The sequence below is a fragment of the Mus caroli genome, chromosome 2 (genome assembly GCF_900094665.2).
Source record: "Mus caroli chromosome 2, CAROLI_EIJ_v1.1, whole genome shotgun sequence".
NCBI lineage: Eukaryota > Metazoa > Chordata > Mammalia > Rodentia > Muridae > Mus > Mus caroli.
The window spans coordinates 165,904,543-165,913,227 of record NC_034571.1 but is presented as its reverse complement, the minus strand read 5'-3'; positions in this window follow the sequence as shown (position 1 = coordinate 165,913,227).

Genomic DNA, 8,685 nt, shown 5'->3' with positions numbered 1-8,685 from the left:
AAAGAAAGAAAGAAAGAAAGAAAGAAAGAAAGAAAGAAAGAAAGGAAAAATGGATGAGAGAATTTTTTTCAAATGCCTATTTTTAAAAAAGATTTATTTATTTATTTATTATATGTAAGTACACTGTAGCTGTCTTCAGACACTCCAGAAAAGGGCGTCAGATCTCGTTACGGATGGTTGTGAGCCACCATATGGTTGCTGGGATTTGAACTCAGGACCTTTGGAAGAATAGTCAGTGCTCTTACCCGATGAGCCATCTCTCTAGCCCCAAACACCTATTTTTGATGATGGTTCTTAAATGTTTTAACATCTCTTGTAGCCCACCATCCACCAGAAGTAGTGAGAAAGGATATGGAGGAAGTGAACCTGTTTAGAAAGGGGTCTTTGGAGAAACTCCCATCTTCCTTGGATGGAAATTGACAGTTCAGTTCCCAGGTTAGCAGTGGCAACCTAATCCACTCGCAAACATTTCACAGATCCACCAGTAGTTCAGTTTGGTAATGCCTGGATGGCAAACACAAGTCAGCAGTGATGGCTCAACTTAGGGGAGACAGCCAGGCCTCAGCCTCAGCAGAGTCAACAGAACAACCAGGAAGAATGTCAGGAGAAGTTCTCTGCTGTGCCTCTCTCAGGGAAGTGAAGATCAGCGAAGATGTGAGCCCCACAAGCATTGCACAGCTAGTTCTATTAGCAAACCAAGCTTAGCCTCTGTCATTGTCCATAGAACCCTATTTATTATACCCTTCCAAACATCATGTGTCCTGCACATGTCTTGCCTCAGCGTGTGCGTCTGTCTCAGCTGATATCACTCTGCCAATCAGCCCGAGTCCGAGGAATCGACAAGAAACTACAGCACACCACTGGAAGTTTTTTGGTGCCTTTTCTCTCTATAGAGTCCCCAACTATTCAGTTCAACTATACAATGTAAGGTGGACCAATACATGGGTGTCATTAGCAAAGAATCTTTCATCACATGTCCTTCCACATGCTTGCTTTTGCAGAACATCCTATCTCTTGTATCTGCTTCAGCAAAATGTCCGTTCATGAGTCTGCCTTAGTCTTTTACCTGTGTCCACTTCAGGAAAACACTCCTTCATGTGTTTGCCCCAGCAAAACACCATCCAACTGACTTTCCAAAAACCCTTTAAGTTTCCACTTCATAGGCCATATGAGGCTTGGCCACAAGGTTCAGGGAATGGCAGCCACAAGACCATAGTGAAACTAATTAACATGTTCTCAAGATAGCACATGAATACTGAATAGCTTTGCAAAGGACTGATATGAATCGGGAGGCATTTCTCAGATGCTGTCTATTTAGTACGTTCCCTTGCTCCGAGCTCACCCTGTCTCCCAGATTTGAGTACATCCTTATTAATTTCATTAACACTTTGCAGAGACCTACCAAGCTTCCTGCTACACAGGAAGAGGGAAAATTCCAAAGAGCAGGGCACAGACTGGGCCTCAGGGGCTCCTGCAGTTCCCAGGGGTGGGAGTGGTAGGAGGAACTCTGGCTAATAAACCTGGCATGCAATGTTCAACAAGGGCATACCAGAAGCCCAGAGGAAGGTGGGCTGTCTACTTTGGGACCACCAGAGCCATGGGAATTATGGAAGCAGGTATGAGGTCAGACCCACTGAAATAAAAACTTCTATAGGAGGTCACACTGTGGTCTGGAGCACAGATGTAATTCAAGGTTCAAGATCCACTGCGGTCTATAGATCATGAGAAAATAGCTCAGCCAGAAAGTGTGGAAGACTAGGGACTAGAGACATATGCATGCACACACTCTCACACTCATTCACACACATTCATGAATGCATGCAGACACACAAAGACACACACAGACACACACCAAGGGGTAGACTTTCTAGGCTTTCTACAGGCTGTGCAGAGTTCTCACCACAGATACTGTGCATGATTTCTTTGCTTACTCACTGTTGGATACCTTGTTAGCTCGCACTGTGGTGTGTGTGTCCTAGAACTAAACCTACAGGTGGTTGTAAGCCACTACATGGGTGCTGAGCTCTGGGTGCTGGGAATCAAACCCGGGACCTCTGAAAGTGCACTAATGCCCTTAACCCTAAGCTATATCTCTAGCCCCAACACAGCAGTTCTTAAAAGTAACTTGGCATATAGCTGAGTTGGTAGAGTGTTGGCCTAGCATGTATGAAGCCCTGGTTCAGTCTCAAGCACCCCAGGTGTGATGGTGCGTGCACCTGGGAGTTCAGGCTGGCAGATCAGAAGTTCGAGGTCACTCTTGAGTCCCAGGCTATCCCTTAGGAAGCAGTCACAATTTGGTCTACCTGCATGCTAGAGTCCTGCACAGCATCCCTTCCCCATAGAACTTCTTGGACAAGTAGTTTTTGTACTGCAGTGTTGGCAGGAGGGGGACAAACTCACTACTCTAAAAAATTAAAAATCCTCAGCCACTGGGTTGAATAAAAGTCTTGACTTGGCCAGCAACTTCAAAGTCGAGATTAAAGGCTGTTCTTAAGACTTAAAGGCACAGCATGGATGGCTTTGGGTTGTGGCTTCTGCAGAGTTAACTGTATCTACCATTCTTCAAACAGGTTATAATAATGACACTACACTCTGTGTACCAAGTTCTCTGGATGATAAGGTGGGTGGGATAAGCTATTCCCACCCCCGATTCATGGAGGTAGAACAGCTAACCTAGTAGACCATGGATAATGATGTTTGCTTGTCTGTGAGTTAATTTCTAGTGAGGAATGCCAGAAGCTAATACATGTTTTTGGTGAGGAGATGGTGTTCATATGGATGGGTTATCATTGTGTTTACACTGTCTCTGTGTGCTGAGGAGCCAGCTGGAATGTCCTTTGGGACTAATGGACATTTTGGAAGATGGGTGAATGCAGCTTTGGCAGGGGGAGATGATGGAGTCATCCGTTTCCACCCAGGGAAGGCTGAGAAAATCTGACCCTGCTCGTCCTCAGGCCTGCTGGATTACTACTCCATCCTTTCTGAATGCCAGCCACATTGAATCTACCTGCTTCCCCATCAGCAGAGCCTGGTTCTTCCTATAAAACTCCTAAGACAGTTTTATTCCCTGGTTACACCACATCTATCCTCAGATCTTCCTCCATGGAGAGGTTGGAGTCAGGGCCACATCGGTCCAGCAGCATGGTGTTACCATGGTTTCCCCGTGACAGTAGAGATTCCTCTCATCTTTTGGATGGATTAGCCATTTCTCAGGAAATGGTATGCAGGGCTGAGAAGGTAAACTCACTGTGGCTCCTGTATGTCTTCACCTCCCCACCAATTGTCTCTTTCTCTTTGGTTGCACAGCATCCCTGGGATGTGATTAATACGATATTTCATTAAGTACAGAACAGTCTGGATGTTGAATAGGAGTACCAGCCCCACACGCAAGAAAGTTTGAAATTAACAGGCCACAGCCACAGAACGTCGAAGATTGATTTCATTTTCTTATCTTATGCTCCCCTTTTATGTCTTTCCCAACGTTAAAGGGAGATTAATTAATCCAGGCGCCATCTTTCTGCTGACAATTTTATATTATGTTTGACTACTTAATAGAAATCAGAGCCATAGCCAGGCGACACCGAAAGCGTGTCCCGGAGGACCAGAGAGAAATCGGTGTGTCACGGTGGCAGGCTTCATGACTACTGTCAAAGCCAGGAGGCTAAGAGTAAAGTAAACTCCAAGAGGTCTTCCTTCATTCCCCTGTTCATCCAGGCAACAGCCATTTCCCCACAACCACCGCAGAGCCCAGCTGAGCCATCTCTTTACAGTCTTCTCCTTGAGAGAACTTGGGGCTGCTCCAGCTTGTGTTTTTTAGGGTAATTTGGAACCAAAGTGAAATTCAGTAAATATTTATTGAACAGCGTCCATATGTTCAGTGCCATCCTGGCTGTGGAGGGAATACCAAGAGGGGTTCAGCCACCGTGCCTGTCGCTGAAGACCTCACATCTAATTGAGAAGAGGAGATATACGCCTGCAATTCAAAACGATTATGGTAATGGTGTGCATTTAAACACTGTGCGCCTGTTTACCTAATGTATTTGCAGGGCTCTCTCTGACACTGTTGGAATCTCTCAGCAGCTCAGGGAGGGAAGATGGCGGCTATAATGAGACTTGCTTTGCAAATAATAAACACATGCTTGGTGGGTTGGGGCAGGCTTTCCTCTGCCAGGAGGGCAGTCAGGGTCTCAAATGCCCAGGCTGTGGTCTGTTTCCATGAACCAGCTGTGCATATCAAATGCTCAATGGTTGGAGCAGGGGCAGCAGACAGGGGGCTCCTGGAGCTGCTCATCTGGGAGCTGATCCTGCAAGAGTAATGGCTCTCTTGTTGTCAGGCTTATCCAAGTCTTCCAACAAGGGGCCCTATCAGTGGCCATGGAGGAAGGTCTCTGCCCTCCATCTAACCCTATGAGAACTCAGCAACCCAGTGGGAGAAGATCCAGTATTAAATCCACTGGCCACCCTCCAGACCACACACACAGCCCCTCAGCCAACTCAGAATCCTATGTATTCAGTGCTGACCAATGACTTCACACTGGGCCAAGTTAGGTTTTAGGGTCCCTTGATCCCAGTTGCACTCTGGTCAAGCCCCTGAACAAGGAGGTGAACCACCCAGCTCTCCAAAGAGCAGCCTTGCAGGCTTAGCCATCTTTACACAGCTTCTCTTCTGGCCTGCTGCTCCAAGCTCAAAGGACAGATGACATCATTTCTCCTCAAACCCATTAGCGACACAGATCGATGGCAAGAAATAAAGTTTAGATTTTTCAAAACTCTTTACAGCAGATGGTCTCAGGAGACCAATTGCAGGCAAAAAGATGACAAGATTCCTAATTAAATATAATTAAATAAGCATTAGGAAGGAGGCTGCCGTGCCTCTCCCATATCAACCACAGTGTGCCAGAGTACCAAACCAAGAATATCATCCCCTGGGAAAGCCATACAAGCCTATGGTGACTAAGACAGGGACACAGAGCTGGATTAAGAATTCAGCCAGAGTCTGCTGGTATAGCACCAATATGAGACAGATGATGCAGATGAGCAGATCCACTCAGAGATGCCCATTTTGGGTGGTCATGTTGTTAACACCCAAAAGGACCTGCCACTAACATGCTGGTTGACCTGAAATACATTGTCTTATATCCCTGTGCCTCCTTTCTTCCTGTAGGCCTGTGCCTTATAACAAAAATGAAAAAAAAAAAACCTACATGTATTGTATTTTAAATTTTTAACACCTTTTTAAAATAGCAAAGGCAAAAACCATAAAGTAAAAACAGAAAAGTAATTTTACTCATATATTTAATGAAACCCAGTGTATCTGAAATAATATCCCACAAGGCAGTCTATATGAAACGTTGGTTAAGTAGATATCAGTCTTCCATTTATGTATTATTTATTAACCATAAGTCTGGGACCTGGTGCTTATACGCTGGCAGCTCCTCTCCATTTAGACCAACTATACTTTCTGTGTATAGGAAGCAATTAACGTATTGGCTGACCAGAGCTAACGCAAAAGCCAGAGTCAAGAGCAGAGTGTGGAAGCTGGGGGGGTCTAGCTCACATATACTGTGCCTCTTTCTGTCATTAGCGCCCAGGAAATATGACATTAATAGAAGGCGGCTTCCCTAGAGAGGACAGCTATCCAGAGTTCCTAGCTATTGTGTCTTCCCTTTCAGACCTCTCCCACGAGAACATTAGGACATTAGTGTTGGAGGGAGGACACATGTATAGCACTCCTAGTCAAGGAACTGTGGGCAACTAATGGCTGCTGGTGGAGGAGAGGCCACTTTTCTTCAACAAGGTAGCGACTGGTAAATTGTCCATACCCCAGTAATCCCCTTTGCTACGCTCATGATTCAACTCAACAGGACACAGAAAGGAGAGAAAAGTAGACACGGAAGTGGGGTTGGAGGCGTTGCGAAGAAGCCGGAAGTGTACAGAGAGCACAGGGAATGGATAAGACAGGGCAAGGGGTGAACATGACGAAAATACATTGTATCCACTCAAGATAAAGAACGTGAAACAACAGAAGTAGCAAAGCCCAGGGTGCAGGGGCTGTTGCAGTCCTTGGTAGTGCTCTGGGAACAAAGGCCAGCTAGGCCCGACTCCCCCAGCTCAGCCCTAAAGCAATCAGTGGCTCCCAAGATTAAAATTCACCCACGGCCAAATTCTGTTATAAACAGCAGCTCTGCTCCACCTGGGGCCTGGAAGCCAGCAGATGCAGCTCCTCTCCTGGGCATACAGTGATGGAAACCCCTCCTCGCTCCGACGCCCCCAGCCTTTAAATCAGCCGTGATTCCGGCCTGACACCGAGTTACGGCACGTTTACAGAGCCTCTGTAGGGCTCTCTAAATTTTGTGGCCATGGCTCATTCTCACCCAGCAATCCAAATAAAAATAGCGCTATTGATCACGAAGCCATCGATAACGTCAGCCCTGAAGCTTCACGTGTCCGTCTTTAATTGCCTCTTCCCTTTTATGTCTCCAGATATTACCATACAAGTCTGGAAGGCCAGTGGCCTCAGGTTGTGAAGAAAAGAGACCTGTGCTAGGCATACAGGGAGTGGGACTCTCATTTGGGGCCCTGTGTTAGAATCTGTCAGGAAATGCCACCCAATTATGCTTAATTTCTCATTGTTCCCCCCGACCCCCACCCTTTCTCCTCCAGGCAATTAAGCTTCTTTGCTGTAACAGAGACGCAAAGTGGCGATGCCCAATAAATTAATCAAGAAATAAGGAATGAAGGCCGTGCGCACTGGAGCTGGGTGTTTGCACATCACACATGTGGGGCTCCAGATGTTGAGACTTAATTTTTACCGCTATAAAAACTAAGAAAGAGGAAACTAGATGCTGTTCCAACTGACAGCCAGCCCTCCCTGCAGCACTGAGATGGCCCTGAAGCTTCTGGAATGCCCCCACCCCCACCCCCCAGGGCCTGGTGGTAAAGAAAGGCTCCCCTTCGGGTTTCAGGCGTGTGTTTTTCTGGCGTCCATGCAATTGTGTGCAACGTGAAGTGAAGTGATCGGCTCTGCTATTCGACAAGAAAGCTGCAAAATCAAAATTAACACATGCTTCATTAAACGCCTGCCAAGAGCGGTAGAGGCGTCTCCTTGGCACGCAGCCTTCCTTCCTGATAGAGGAATCATAAAGTTTCATTACATTTGAGAAAACAGGCACGGGGAATCTGAAGATGCCTATTGGTTGTGGGGTAAATCACAGGTAATTGAGACTATCATAAATTACCCACAGCCAGATCATTTAAAAAGAGAAATCATTAAAGTTCTCTTAAATATCTTTACTGAAAACAAATTTTCCTTAAAGTGCAGTCTCGTTTTAATTTGTTTGATGTGTTAGGGGATCCCACAAGCTAAGGAGGGGCGTGGGACAAGCTTAAGTAGGCATCCTCCAGATGCCCTTCCGGACACGAGGGTGTAGCTTAGTGCTTTCCTAGCATCGTAAGACCCCAGCATTGCCTGGTAGCCCACATCTATAATCTCGGAAGGTGGAGACAGGAGGATCAGAAGTTCAAGGTCATCTTCTCCACACAGTGATTTAGAGGCCAACCTGGGCTATTTGACAACCTGTCTTAAAAAAAAAAAAAGGTTCCAGGTGGGACCCTGTTTCTCATACAAATAGCACAGGGGGCCCCCAATACTTGACATGGTTTGGAATTCCAGTGAGCACAGATTATAAAGCCTACCGAGTCCTAAGGAGTCAATACCAAGTCTCTAGCAGTCTCATCATGCTTCAAGGTCAGCGTTTCTCATGTGTCTTACCCCTTACCCCACAATGAGCTGAACTGCTCAAGTCCACGTCTGCCTGCCTGCTTGCCTGCTCACATCATAGGGCACAGGCTGGCAACGACACTGCCCTAAGCACTGGCACACTCACAGGCTGTGCCTTCTGTTGTTTTTTGAAGGGCACTCCAAGGGATACCTGGGAGGCCGCCATGATGACACATGCAAATGAAGACAAAAATGCACTGACGGTCCTCCACCAGCAATACGCCCTCTCAGGAAGTGCCCTGCATCTCATTTTACCTTCCCGCTCACTGTATGCCTTGCTGCTGCTGCGGCAGGAGACTGCTCCTTGCGTCTGAGGTCTGGAGGCCAGCAGGTCTGCTGGGTACCCGCCGGTGTCCAGGAGGCCCTGCCATATTGCATGACCAAGTCTCAAGCACCAGGAAGTAGCACTGAGTGGAGGGAGAGACCCTGTCTCAGAGAATATCAGGACTCAGTCTGCCTTACAACTCAAGGACAGCTGAGCAACCTGGCAAACGCTGGAAAAACAAACACCCATGGGTGAAATTGACTTGGGTCATATAAACAGTGAGGGTTCTCCCTAGTGACAGAGAATTGAGGCTTAGGTACATGTTGGGACTGGGTGTGTTTTCTGATCAAGTCCCAGTTGTAACTTGAAAGACTGTAAAAGAAAATGATTTCTGTTAATAGCCCTTCCTAAAGGACCAGGCCTGAGCCATCTCCATAGAGACCCCCTCCATAATTGCTACCCAGCAACCTTCAGTTCTATCACATAGATTTCCTGTACATTTTCCTTTTAAGGAGACTTGACTCTGTCTGGGAAGGCCTTTCGACTCCTCTTTCAAATAAAATCACATCAGAAGACATTAATGACAGCTTGGGATGAAAGGGATGAAGCCTCGCTCCATGTTACCCTCTCATTAGCATTG